The sequence below is a fragment of the Mustela nivalis genome (assembly GCF_964662115.1).
Source record: "Mustela nivalis genome assembly, chromosome: 2".
Taxonomy (NCBI): Eukaryota; Metazoa; Chordata; class Mammalia; order Carnivora; family Mustelidae; genus Mustela; species Mustela nivalis.
The window spans coordinates 100,027,887-100,041,880 of record NC_139021.1 but is presented as its reverse complement, the minus strand read 5'-3'; the positions used below and the strand labels follow the sequence as shown (position 1 = coordinate 100,041,880).

The 13,994-nt window shown below is 50.9% G+C and overlaps 1 protein-coding gene and 1 long non-coding RNA gene across 4 annotated transcripts in view; one reads left to right on the top strand and one right to left on the bottom strand.

Moving 5' to 3' along the window:
• Window positions 1-13,994, bottom strand: part of LOC309859719 (uncharacterized protein) — a 284,862-nt gene that overhangs the window by 248,298 nt on the left and 22,570 nt on the right. The window lies entirely within an intron of this gene.
• On the top strand, window positions 11,646-13,532 carry LOC309859748. Its single transcript, XR_014308876.1, has 3 exons — window positions 11,646-11,712; window positions 13,002-13,078; window positions 13,462-13,532. It is a non-coding gene; the product is annotated as an uncharacterized lncRNA (long non-coding RNA).

Below are 13,994 nucleotides of genomic sequence, written 5' to 3'. Positions count from 1 at the left end.
TTTCTGTGGTCTTCCTCCAAGAAACTCGTAACCTCAGTCTAATCATGAAAACAACAGCAGAGAATTCCCAATTGAGGGACATTCTACAAAACACCTAACTATACTCCTCAAAACTGCCCAGGTTATCAAAAACAAGGGCAGTCGGGGCGCCTGGGTGGCTCAGTGGGTTAAGCCACTGCCTTCGGCTTGGGCCACGACCTCAGCGTCCTGGTATCGGGCCACGCATGGAGCTCTTTGCTCACCAGGGAGCCTGCTTCCTCCTCTCTCTCTGCCTGCCTCTCTGCCTACCTGTGATCTCTCTCTGTCAAGTAAATAAATAAAATCTTAAAAAAAAAAAAGATACATTCTACAAAACACCTAACTGTACTCCTCAAAACTGCCCTGGTTATCAAAAACAAGGGAAGTCTGAGAAATTGTCACAGCCAAGGGGAGCCTAAACAAACGACAAAGTGAAAGGTGGCATTCTGAAACAAAATACCTGCATGGGGGAGAAAACACCAGGGTCAACTATCAAAAGACAAATCACATCCCATAAAATAATAGTTTACAACCCATATAATGGACAAGCACTTGTATCCCTAATCTAAAACAGCTAGACACTGAAGAAGAAGAAAAACAAAAAAAGCCACAAACCTAAGAGCAAAATGGGCAAAATATGAACAGAGGGTTCACAGAAACGTAAATACACCTTTCAGATACATGAAAAAATACTTAACCTCACTCATACTTAAGAAGCTTACAGAAATAAACTTCATAAAATACCATGTTTCTCTTTCCACTACCAAAATTCCAGAAGTTGAAGCACATGTTCTATGGGAGAAGCTGTGGACAAACAAGCACGGATGCAGTTTCGATGGGAGTGACACAAAATGATACCACAATCCTGAATGATCGAGTTATCAATTCTATGCACCCGTTGACCTGGCAGCACACTTCTAGGAATTTATCGGATAGAAAAAACCTGTATGTACAAGGTCATTCACTAGAACATGGTTTGTAATAGAAAAAGGTTTGAAATAGTGCATAACTAATAATAACCAGTTAACTAACTATGGAACGTCCATGCTTGATTACTGTGCACTTATAACAAAGAAACAATCCATGTTCTGTTTAGATACAGACTTTTAAGAAGTGACAAAAAAGCAAAGAAAGAACAGAAAATCATGTATAAACTCCTTACTCAAAGTGTGGCTCCCTGAGCAGCAGAGTCTGCTTCACCTGGGAGCTTTTTAAAAATGCAAAACCCAGGGCCCCCACCAGATCCACTAAATCAACATCTGCATTTTAACAGGATGCCAGCGGTGTACAGCTGCATCTAAGTTCGGAAAGCCCTAAAGATGATGGATTCCCTTCTAAATAACAGTAGGGGGCATACAAGAGTATCTTTTACCTGAAAAAAGCAGCACTGGTAGGACAAACAAGACAGACAGATATCTACAGCAGGAGGACCATAACTCCAGTTTGTCTGGGACTGTCCCGATATAGCCAGTTGTCCCATTATAACTTTATGGAACCTCTTTCATTCTCAGTGGAAGTGTCTCAGTTGAGATGAAAAATGTCACCCTTCCTAGAGGGAACATCACTTAACCTTTAACCATGTTATTACTAATTCAGAAGTATTTTATTAAAAAGACAGAGAGAGAGAGAGAACACCAGTCAGGAAAAAACACAGACTGAAGAAAAGCAGTGAGCCAAGGATGGTTGAGCAAGAAACCCAAGGAGAGGCAACGTCTGGGGCAAAAGGGAAAGACAACTTTGTGAGGAACAATAAGGAGATGTATCAGAGTTAAGAAAGGAAAGCTAGCAGGCAGGTTTCAGAAACAACAGCGACTGAGGGTTATGCTGCAGGATGGTTAAGTAAGACTAAAGCCAAAAACTGGATTTGACTACAATTTGGTAGCCTTTTCCAGAGCTGACTCAGGTGAATGTCAAAGAAGCAAGAATGCATTCATGAAGTTGAAATATGAATGAGAAATGCAGAAACCAAAGCCAGAACAGTCAGCTATTCAAGCTAGAGATGAGAACAAGCAGACACAAATTCTTAGGGAGAGCCATCTGGAGGACGCATGGTCCCTCCATTCCACCAGATCTTCAAAGTCCTATTCCTGGATCAAGCAGGACCATGAGTGGGCTGTCCACTCAGGCCTCATTGTTCGGTCCCATGAAAAGCATCCATACACTTCTAGTACAATGCTGTGTCTATCAGATATGATTATAGGCAATTTCAGTATTGTTATTAGAAAAATCAAAGGAAGTTTTACAACTTGCACAACTCTGTGAAATTAAGAGTCCTGCTTCTCATTCTACCAACTGTTCTTTGAATTTCCTTAATATACTTGATACACTTCCCTTCAAGTAATTCTTGCCTATTTCTATCTTTTCAGGTTTTTTTAAGATTTTATTTATTCATTTGACAGACAGAAATCACAAGTAGGCAGAGAGGCAGGCACAGAGAGAGAGGGAAGCAGGCTCCCTGCTGATCTGAGAGCTCGATGTGGAGCTCTATCCCAGGACCCTGAGATCATGACCTGAGCCAAAGGCAGGGGCTTTAACCCACTGAGCCACCCAGGAGCCCCTCTATTTTTTTGTTTAAAAAATATGATTCCTTTCAAATTTTAGAATACTCATTTTAAAACAAAGTGGAAATAAACAAACAAAAAGCTCACCTGGGATGTGTTCATTTTCTGCTCTGAGTCGAGGAGGGAGAGCTGAGGAAGAAGGAAGGAAGAAGAAAGTTAGAAGAGACTTGGCCTGCCTTGCAGTTCCTGGATTTACCTGCACACACAGCTCCACATACAAGATACTTACGTGTCCATGTGTGGCTCCATAGATGTTGAGCTTAGACATGATACTTTTCACTGAGTGAATGTAAACATTTGTTTCTTATTGATTTATTACCAATTTAGGTTCTGTGACAGAGAAAAATTAAAAACATGAGAAGATGAGTTGAACATTTAACAGTAACCAAAAGGAGGAAACACTATGGCTTTTTCAGCACTGATGTGGGAAAAATTAAAAATTAAAAATTTAAAATCTCAAGCCACGCTGTTCATCTGTTTTCCTGTGAAGACTATTAATCCCCTGAGGTCCGAATATCCAAGAAACCTCTGGGAAAAAGAGATGTAGGTGTTTAAGGCAAGATAAAAAAATAAATGTTTAATATTTGTTTCTTACAACTTTCAAAAGTTCTTTTAATAAGAAACTATCTTTGATTTAATTAATAGTGACAAAATGAGCCGTGGCCTGGGAATCGCAGACCTGACTTTTAACCATGGTTCTGCCACCAACAAACTGCATGATCTTGGTCAGTCACCTTCTCAGGCTCAAATTTTTTTTTCTTCATTTCTCAAATAAGGCCAAAACAGATAACCTCGTGCCTATACTATCATCCTGTACGTCTATAAGGCCAGGAGAGCAGGAACCTCTGCATCTTTCTAGATGCCATCAACAATGGCAAATGGGGAATGGAAAATGAGGGGAGGAGCGGGTGTTCAGGGAGGGGTGATGACAGAATTTCCTTCGCTATGCCTGGTGAGCCTTTCATCCCGACCATGCCCTCACAAACTCTCCAAAGGGGTGACATTTCCTGTATAGCCTGCATGCCCACCCTCTCAGCTCCAGCTCACCTTGCTCTTCTTAAATTTGTCCCAGACCTTCCACCGTCACACAGCCTTCGATGCCTTCAGGATGCTGTCATGCTTATACGTAACAAATAACAAATGAATACATAATAAATAATAACTGGGGACCTAGGCAATGTTAGAGTCAGGAAAGGGCCTTGGAGGCTAGCTAGTACAGCCTCTTCCCTCTTCCATTGCACAAATGAGTTAACTGAGCAATGAAGGCCCTAGAGAATTGTCAAAGCTCCAGGCGCACGTTATTACATACACAACAAATACAATAGCAGCTAAAAAAATGTGAGTTTCAGAATAATCACGTCGACTATTCAGGGCTCAGGAAATGCTTCCTGGGACCTTTTGACTTGGAGGGCTAAGGCAGAGTCCAACGCGCCATGCTTTCAGGTACTTCTGAAGGAATGTTGGGTCCCATTTTGGTACGTCCTAGGTGTCTAGCATTGCCGTCCCTGAGGCCCAAGTTTTCCCCAAGGTGCACCATGGTGCTTGGGGCCCCAGTTCCTCTGGCGTGGTGTCTGGGTGCTCCCGAGTCGGAGCTCAGATGAGGGACAGCCTCTCCTCCCTACACCTCTCGCTGCTGCCAAACACACAGGCTGAGCGGGGCACGTTTTGTGGGGCCACTGCCAGTGTTGAGCCCAGCATTGGCCATGGTCCTGTGCATGGAAACGACAGGGGCGGTTCCAGGGCAGCACCCTCGGGGAATCCAGCAGGGGTAGGGTTGCTGCTCCTCGAGTCGACCCCAAGGTGCTTTCCAAAGACATGAGCCCTGAGTTGGCTATCTCTGGAAAGGAGTGTTCTTTTGAAGAGGAAAAGTCGGTTTCAAGAACCCACCTTTGTGCACGTTCCCGTCTAACTTGCGTGGCCTTTCCAAATGTGTCACTTACCTAAGCTAGACAACTTGAGGTCACCCTCAGAAACATGGTCACATTAGCTCGTGGGTGGGTAGTCCCCTTGCTCCTTATTTTGTGGTCATAACACCGGGAACCCATGGGCTCAGGATTCATTCAGCAACTGGACCATGCGATTGATTCCCCCATGACTGTGGAACTCAACAAGCACCTTGACCAGCTGGATGGGGCTGGGATGAGGAACTCTTTCCCTCAAAGCCAGAGAACACACACCACTCCACAGGGTTCTCTGGGGACTTATGGGGACAATGAAGGACCCCCCTCTCTACCTGGAGTGGAGGGTGCACTTGGGGTGCCCCTATCTCTGGACAAGTTTTCTCCCACTCACCAGTGACTCCTACTAACGAGGTTCTCCCGGCAGGACCTCCAATAAAAAGGGCTCGGGACTCTGCTACCAGGGCAATCTGGAGTTCAGAAGTTTTGTGCGGGGCAGGGACTTGCAGAACCATCTCCATATGTGTCAAGAAGTAATATTCCCCTGCAGCCAACTCTAGAGATCCTGATTAAGGGTACACTCCAAGTTAATCGACAAGAAGAGGCTATCTCTTCTTCCGGAGGAAAGACAGAAGCCGGCAAGAAAGACACCCAGGTCAAGGCCTGAACCTCAACCCAGGCGGGAGGTTCAGAACCAAGATAACTTACCACTGTGATGCACGTGCACCAGAGAGATGACAGCGGTCACACTCCTGGACGTGCTGCACTTCCATCAGCACTGAAGAGACAGAGGCCAGACTCTTTGGATTCTGCCCAAAAGGCCATGTCCCCTGAGCCTTGAAGCACCACATATAAAAAAACAAGGAGAGCATTCAGCCAAGGTCTCAGGACCCGCACGTGGGGAGACGCAGAGTCACCCATGATGGAAAGCAGGCCCCTCTGTCCCAGCAGGGAGTGCAGGCTCAAGGAGGCCAAAACCACAGGGCTCCGCCATCTGTCAAAGTCTTAGCATAGCTGCTAGAAGACTTTCCCCTAATACATGCTTAGAGATTAGGCTGCCAAGAGTTCCATGAGGCTGAAATGGGCCTCTGGCCTTTCCTTGCTAAGACGTGCCTCTCGTGGACCCTGGAACTCAACAAGAAAAAAAAAAACCAACAATAAACTATCTTCCCATTCCCAAAACCCTTCCACTTCAGGGTCATGGCTACAGCAGACTTCACACTGTGTACATTTTGCCCTGATAAACGCCAACCCTCCAATAACACACAGAGCAGAGAGCCAGGCTTGGGCACCCTGGCGACCTGGCTGGCTGCCATGGCTGCCTGCGCCTGCCTGCCTCCCTGCCTCCCTCCCTGGCTCCAGTCCTTTCCTATAAGCATCTTTCTGGGCCATGGGACCCTGGCTCTGGCCCAGGGGCCCCAGGCGCTGGGTGCAGGACGTCAAAAGGCAGTTGAGGGGCCTCAGATTCCAGCCAGCTGGACCTGTGCTCCCCTCAACCCAACCACCGTGGTGATCAACATGGGCCCACGTGCCAGATACAACTGAGGCCCCCAATTTCCTGCTCAGAGTGGGCTCCTCAGAAGCAAGGCACACCGGCCCCAAATAACCTACCCCTTGGCCCCACTGCCCTGAATATCCCCTGGGGACAGAAGCCCCAGACGCCAACAAAACCTCCACTCCAAGCAGCACATTTCACTCGTCCTCACTTCTTGTACAGGTTGTCTGATGGATCCAGAAAAACCCGCCTATGGTATGGCCCACGTGCTGCTGTGATGCTAGGAACCCTTCACCTCCCCAGAGTCTGAAAGGTCACCTGACCCATTTCAGAGGGCTGTCCCAGCGACCACGCCCACTTCTCCTGCCACCCTGGGACTCTGCCTGCAGAGGGAATGCCCCTCATGGCTGGCCAGAGGCATGACACTCTAACTGCCCCAGCTGACCTGAGCAGGAGCCCCAGCAGAGAAGAGGAGAAGGGACAGGCCCTTGGCTCAGAGACGAGCCCACGTGGCGCTCCACAGGACATGACATCCCTCTGGGAGCCGCCAAAGAAGGGGCAGCTAGGACAACAAACTCAGGGGCTTCATCGTATCACAAAGGGCTATAAACAATGATCCATGGGGCTTTCTCAGACCTAAGAAGGGGCTGTGACCAGCAGGTCAGGCTGACGTAGATATCGGGTTGCTATGGGACCACCTGGCACCGTGGGCCACCGAGCACAGACTTCTCTGCAGAGGCCAAGGTCCGCACGTGCCTGGATTCCCCAGGAGGCATTCCCTGCCTCTCTCTGGCAGCACGTCCTGGGAAGCAGGAGGATGCCTCCAGGAATGAAATAATCCCTCAGTTCTGAGGGCAAGACTGGAAGCATCTCTCTGTCCATTGGGTTGGCCCAGCCCTCCACAGATCTCCTCATTCCCAGCAGGGACCTGGAACCCCACAGTCTCCCCTTCCCACAGTTCCCCAGAACCAGGCTCCTCAACAGGGGCACGCTGCCAGACCCCTGAGAGAGGCAGGCCAGGACTCCCAGAGGGCAGGGGCACCCAGAGCATATTGGTCTCCCTCACAAACACCTCCACGGTGTGCTAGATGGGCTCAGTCTGATGCTCTCGGAGGCCTCCAGGATGACCCCAAAGGGCCAGTATTTCTTCACACCTACAGGTGGAAAGAGACAGGGATCAGGGGGTCGGGAACCACCTCCTTCTCTTGGAACCGCACTGAGCTTCAGTGGGCAAAGCTCCAGGCATCCCCAGAGGGCCTGTGTGGAGCGGCGTCCTCCTCCTTCCCTGACCGGGAACTTTCATCCACCCAGCACAACAGCAGACCCACCCGGCCCCTCTGCACTGAGGGTCAAGGGGACAGGCAGGCTCGCTTCCAGAGGAAGAACACAGGTGCCAGAACACAACGGCATGGGTCTTGCCATTCCTCTAGAATCTCTCTGTGAGAACGGATGAGGAAAGACCCCAGCATCAGAGCAAGAAATGCACTGTTTGGACTCTTGAGTATTTTAAATTGTCCTTGTCCTGTGGCTTCTACCTTGCATTTCTCCTGGCAGTATTACTGAAAATGTCAAAATCTGTGTTCCTCCAAGAATGCAAGTCAGCCATAAGGACTACCCAGACATGAGACCCTAAGTCCCATCGAGATGGGCTGTCCTCAAGTCGTCTTCTTAGCGGGATGCAGTCTGAAGACTCAACTAGCTTGGATGATCCAGGAACTAGGAAACTGCCACCTTCCAGGGGCAAAAGGGACCCAAAGTAGGATGCCAGCCACCCAGACAGTGAGAAGGGATGGTAGGAAATCACACTCGGATCATTGCTGTTTTCCTGTTAGAAGGATAGCAGAAAAGAGATAGATGAGAATTCTCAAGGAAGATTCATCACGATGGAAGCTTTGCTAAGAGAGCCACTCTGAAACTAGAGTGTGAGGGACAATCAGGAAAGAAATCCTGGGCACATCTCCTCTGTCAAAGGTCCAAGCAACGGGAACTTTTGACGTCCGGCCCATGGACCTGCTCAATGGCAGATCCCCCACCACCTGGTACACATCCCTCTTCTCTGGACTGAAAGAGAACAACACAGCCCCTGTTAGCTGCCAGCACTCATCGCCGTCCTTGCAAAACACGTACCTGTGCTTTTCCCTCAAGAACCTGTCCTCCCTGCTCCAAATCGGGAGCACACCTGATTTCCCTCCACTCTGAGTCTCCCAGAGGACCGTCCCTAATTCCCCAAACAGAAGTGTTCCTTTGTTTGTTTTTCTTTTCCAGCACCCACTTCTTGACTGACACAAAGATGTACCAAGACAAAGGGTCCCGTAGGCTATTAACATATCGTCAGGTGGCGGCAAACATCAGAGAAAACTTTCATCCTCCCCACCTCCACACACTTGTCCACACGCGCACGCCAAGCAAAGCCCCCCGAGCGATTCCCAAAGATTTCCGTCGCGGTCCCAACACTCTCTGAGTGTATCCACCTAGATCCCCTGGCTAGCCTGTACGATGGCCTTGACGTGGACAGCACAGAGGGAGAGGCCCCACTGTTCACCCAGGTGGTAAGTTAGCCTTTCTGGTGAGGTACAGCATCCCTTATTTCCCTGACACTCGCAATCAGATCCGAACACCTAAGCACGTACAATATTCTTGCTGTACATTGATTGTTGAGGGAGCGATCGTTAGCCAGGGAGACCCTATTCCAAAGACCCTGCAGGAAACAGCAGGTTCGGTTACAGTCCACAGGGTTGTGAGCTTTTTCACAGGTGCTACTGACACCGCCGAGCCACCCAATGGACCCAGGGCATGCGACCTCTAGGTGGATTCCATATCACTGCCCATGACCCTGCCCATCACCAAGAGACCAAAAGAGCTGTGCACACAGGAGGCAGGACTTGATGTTCATCATGTTTTCTTTTCTGAAATGGCAGGTGGCCCTGCTGGAAAGGGAGCTTAGTGGTGAGTATGCTGTCCTCTAGAGTCACTCATTGCTTTTGAGCAACCACCTGGACAATGGGCAAGGTGGGGCTCCCTTGCAGGCTCCATCTTGAGAACCACCCAGAATCCAGATCCTATTGCAATGAGACTGAGGGTCATGTTCCAGACCAAGACCCAAGGCCTCATGACCCTGCCCCCGAAAGCTACCGTGCTGCTCTTAGGTGCTGTAGGATCGGGTGCTAGGCACGAGGGCTGCTTCCATGGGAATCCATGCGCTATGACTCTCAGTATTGGTGTACGTGTGTGTCAGGTGGGTGAAAGCTGCGCTCTCGAACGTGTCTGGTCCCCTCAAAATGGTGATTAATGGTGTCCACATTCTCAGGGACGTTTCCCATCACTGTCACGTCATGAACGTCCATTCATGGGAAAACTCTACAACACCTACAATTGAAAGAGGTGTTCTTCCTTGCAAATACACATCAATTCCCCCAGAAAACAAATCCCGTCGCTAACTAGGAAAGGCTAGACTGTGCCCCAAAGACACAAGTGTGTCTTTTCCAATCCCTGTTACTGAGTCAGTATCCATGGGGCTCTCCCGCCAGCCAGCTCTCCCGCCAAGGTAGGTCTCAAGCAAGAATGGTCACAGCACCTCCCTCTTGACACTGCACTCACACACACACACACGTCTCTGCATCAGAGGCCCCATGATGCGTCTTCCCAACCTCATCAGAAGCACGGAGTGCTGGGGCACACTTCCTCCCTTCTGCAGGTGGCTTCCGGGGTAGCCACGTGCAACAGCCCGTTCGGGGATGACCCGCACAAAGGGGCAGTGGCCAAGGAACAGATGGGGCCAATTCACTCCGTGTTTCTCCATGGAGATCTACCATTTCCCTGCAGATACTGTGTCTAAGAATGCAGCTGCCCTTGTTCCAGGGGAAATCCCACACCCACCACTGGTCCTCACTGGGGCTCTCAGAGGTGGGCCCAAAAGGTGTCCCATCCCAGGGGGAATGAGGTCTTCTTCAGGGACTGATCATCACTGGGGGCACCTGGGCCCCCTCCATGCAGGAAGGAAGGGTGCTCTGTGCATTGCAAGGTGGCCAAAGAGAACCTCAAACCTCCACAGGGGTGACAGGACAATTACTGACCATTTCGCTGGCCATCTGTCCGTGCAAGAGAGCCTTGTTAGATGCCGAAGGTTTGGGGCAATAGACAAATCAATGGAGTTCAGTGCCTGGGAATGGAAACAGAGTCAAATCAGGGTTTCAGGGTTCTTTGGCAGCCAAAAAGATTATCTCTCATGAGAAATACGTATTGGAATAGAATCTGATTTTCCCATATCTCTTTTCCTCTCTCGCACGCGCAGGATCCACGGGAGTACATTTTGCTGCTCTCTGAGGACACTCAACAGGCTTCTCCAGGGTAAATGAACCAGTCTGCATTCCACAAATTGCATACAAAGTCTCCAATTTTCTACCTTCTTCCGACATGGGTCCTGGGTTTGAATTCCTGTTTTGGGTCCTCGCTACCCTAACTGACAATGCCACAGCTCAGCGTCCTTTGGATTCGCATGCCCTCACGATGCCTTACATTGAACACCTTTTTCGACGACGTCTATTTGATTGGCCGAGTCATTCGTTCCCTTTGCAGCACAGACTATTCCAGTCTTTTTCTCGATTCTTTCATTTGGTGAAATCACAGTCTTCTTTTGTTTGGTTGGTTTTCTTTCTTGTTCTTCCTTTATGTCAGTGAACACACCTTTTCTGAAATAAGGATTGCCAAGGGGGTCTCCAATCTGTGGGCTGCCTTTTCACTCTGTTCGCTGTTTCAGAAGAGGATGCTTTTTCTGGGCGGTCCTCTTGGGAAGCATCGTGATGCCAACATGAGCGCATTTCCGGGGCCATTTATCTTCGGCTCCCAGGTGCCCCTGCCTCTTTGTATGCCAGCACCCTCCTATTGGCTCAGGGGAGTCATCCAAGGTATTGGAAGGTCAGCTTCTAGGGACCCACCACCGACTTCTTCATATTCAGAAACGTTGTGGATCGTTGTGCTCCTCTGTGGTTCCCTTATCTACTGTAGCAGCTCCTCTGTACCGAGAACATCACATTGTATGCTTTTGGTCAGTGCTGCATGGAATCCGTTCCCCATTTATTCTAGGAACCGGGGCTTCACCTTAATCTCTTGGGTCCAAAGACCTCCAGCAGCGCCTGGTGGGTGTGTGTGAGCCCGGGAACGTCTTCCCTTGATCAACGTCCCTGTCAGGCCAGCCACTGATGCCCGAGCAATACACAGGAGAGCAGGCCTCTTCTTTCGCTCCTGGTTGGTGTCTAGTGCTGAGTGATCCAGGAATGAGTCTGTCTAGTATCCATCATACACAGTCATTTATTATCTCAGCGCAGTATACAGAAATCATCAAGGGAACGAAAGCATCCAGTTGCTCACTCCCACTAGCCACATGTCAAGAGTCCCATAACAACTGGAGTTTCCGATGGTTGCACTGGGAGGGGACAGCGGTCATGGGCATGCAGAACTGACACTGAGGTGGCTGCTGCAGCGTCCTGGTCTCATTAGAAGGCATGAAACTCCCAATCTCTGTCTCCTCCAAGGACTCCGGCTCCGCCAGCCCCGTGAACCTCTGACAGCACAGCAGAAGGGTCAGGCAGATGCTGCATGGCCCAGAGACATCTCAACGCACTTGGGATGAAGGGGTGAGGCGGCTTCTCTCCTAACGGCATTGCTCCTATTTCCGTTCTTACATATCTACTGGTAGAGAGCATCGAGGACTACTCCACCAGTGAGGACGAAGTGTCTTCAGGTAGGGAACAGCACCAAGGAGGGGAACACTGGGACACGGCTCCCGGGAACATGGGGTTGCCCCTGCCGCACCGGAGAATGAAGAAGGTGGGTCAAAAACCAACAAGGAAAGGAATGCTCTGGCACGGTCATAATTTGCTCATTTCACGGTTTCGAGATGAAAAGAACAGACGACATGTTCACAGGCCTTTAGGGTAGGCTGGGTTTGTCATCACCACTTGACTCCTTGCACGGCTCCTTGAAGGATCTTTACCCTCAAAGCTGCTCATGACTCCCTTGGCCGCTGACACATGTCATACCTTGGTCTCTTTGCTCATGGCCTCTTGGGAATGGTGCACAAAAGATTCTGCATCTTTTTGGCACGGGCCCAGACCTTGTCATGCTCAGGACTTGGCGGCCCCAACCCACCTCGCTGGCACACAGCCCTGGCCATGTTCCCCACTCCCTAGGCATGCCCAAATGGCAAACATTCCTCAGGCCTGCCCAGGGCCCTACACACCCCCCTACACTGTCCATTCCTGGCAAGCCTTAGCAGGAGCACTGGCAGGAATCCTGTGTTTCAGTGACCACACTGCTGGATGTTTTCCAGGGCTGCCCAGAACAGCTGAGGGCACCTGCATACTTTCCCGTGCTCCCGGTCTCCATTCAATCTCTGTAACTCATAAGTAACACAGGGCGTTGCGTTCCCTGAAACACAGTTCTGGGAAGGTCATCTCAGTCCCTGGGAAGACATGGGCTGTGGGCACATGGTGGGCTATCTCTCCCTGCACTTCCCCAGCAATCCCAGACCCATGACAGCTGCTCCCAGCACAAACGGATCAGGGGATTGTATCCGGGTGACCCAGGATATCTCCTCTCTTTCCTTGGTGGCCCCCTCCTGGAAAACAATAGGACTGGTGGAGCTTGGTGGGGGAAGGAGATAGAGCATCTCTAGGGGAGGAGATTGGGGAGGAGGAGAAAGAGGAGGAGGAGGAAGTAGAGCAGGGAGGAACAGAGGCAAGGACGGAGGAAGACAAAGTCCCGCAGAAGCAGTCTCAGGGAGTGACGTCCTCCAGCGGTTAAGGATCACACAGCCGGGCTTCCGCGTCTTGGAGAGAATCGGAGGTGGGAAGAGCAGGTGGGCAACCAGAAACCCCCCTATACCCTGCGGAGATCAAGCGACCAAGGCCAGGGAGGACTCGGAGCCAGGGATGCACCCCACTGAGGAAAGAGCCCAGCATCCCCAGAGCGTCAGGCCGTGGATCGTCACCTGCACTAACTCCCCTTTGTCCTCTCTCAGAGCCACCCCAGCATCCTCGCTGCTCTCTGACCCGGAGAAGGATTCCACGGAAGATGATGATTCCAACGGAAGGAGCCACCCTGCGCCTGTAATGCACTTCCACCTCCATCTCTTGGGCTTTCTCTCTCCTCTGTCCATAAATGCCTCCTCCCAGCGCTTCCCCTTTCCCTGCTTTGACCACGCCCACCCTGGAGGCCCTCCTTGGCAGGCACTCAGGCTTTGCATCGGAACTGCTGCATGAAATCCCTGGGCAGCCCTCCTCACCCCTTTTCTCCCATCACCCTGACCCCTTACCCCTGACTCTGGGAAGCAGCCCCAGGCCGCAGAGCAGGGAGGAGGGCTGGGAGTCGGCAGGGCACGGCTCACCCTGCTGGAGGGGCCTCAGGATGGGAGGCTGGGCCTGGGTGTCCCCACTTGGTTCTCTGATGCCGGGGCATCTGTGCTCATGCCCACTTCTGCTCTTGCTCTCAGCTCTCAAGAAGCTTCCCTTCTGTGGACTTTACGCAAACAACAAGGGAAGCAGAAGAAGAGGAGGACTCAGGAACGGGGTGAGTTGGGCAGGAAAAGGGTCTGGAGAACATGGACACACATTCTTCCTCGTTGCCCCGTCCCTGTTGTGGGCACCGCGGGAAACTGCACAAAACCCGGGTGCTACCCTAGCCTCTGACCAAAAAGAGGAGAGGAGAGGAAGGTCTCAGTCCCTGCAGGCACTAGGAAACACTGAGAACATCCCACCGGGAACCTCCAACTGATCCGTGCAACTCCCTGTGGTGGTTGGGCGCTGTCGTCCAGGAGCTGCTGATCTTGGAGGGAGGGCCCTGGCTACCTGGAGGGACTGGACCCCAAGCAGCCTAGACACGGTGACCTCCTGGCAAAGGGCTCCACGCCCCCCATTGAGCCCCTCCCTCTGCACGACACAAGCCTTGCCCTCCCACCTTGCAAAAGTCAGCAGACGGCTTGCTCCCGGACGACACTAGTCACGAGGAACAGTGGTGGGGTGGCCT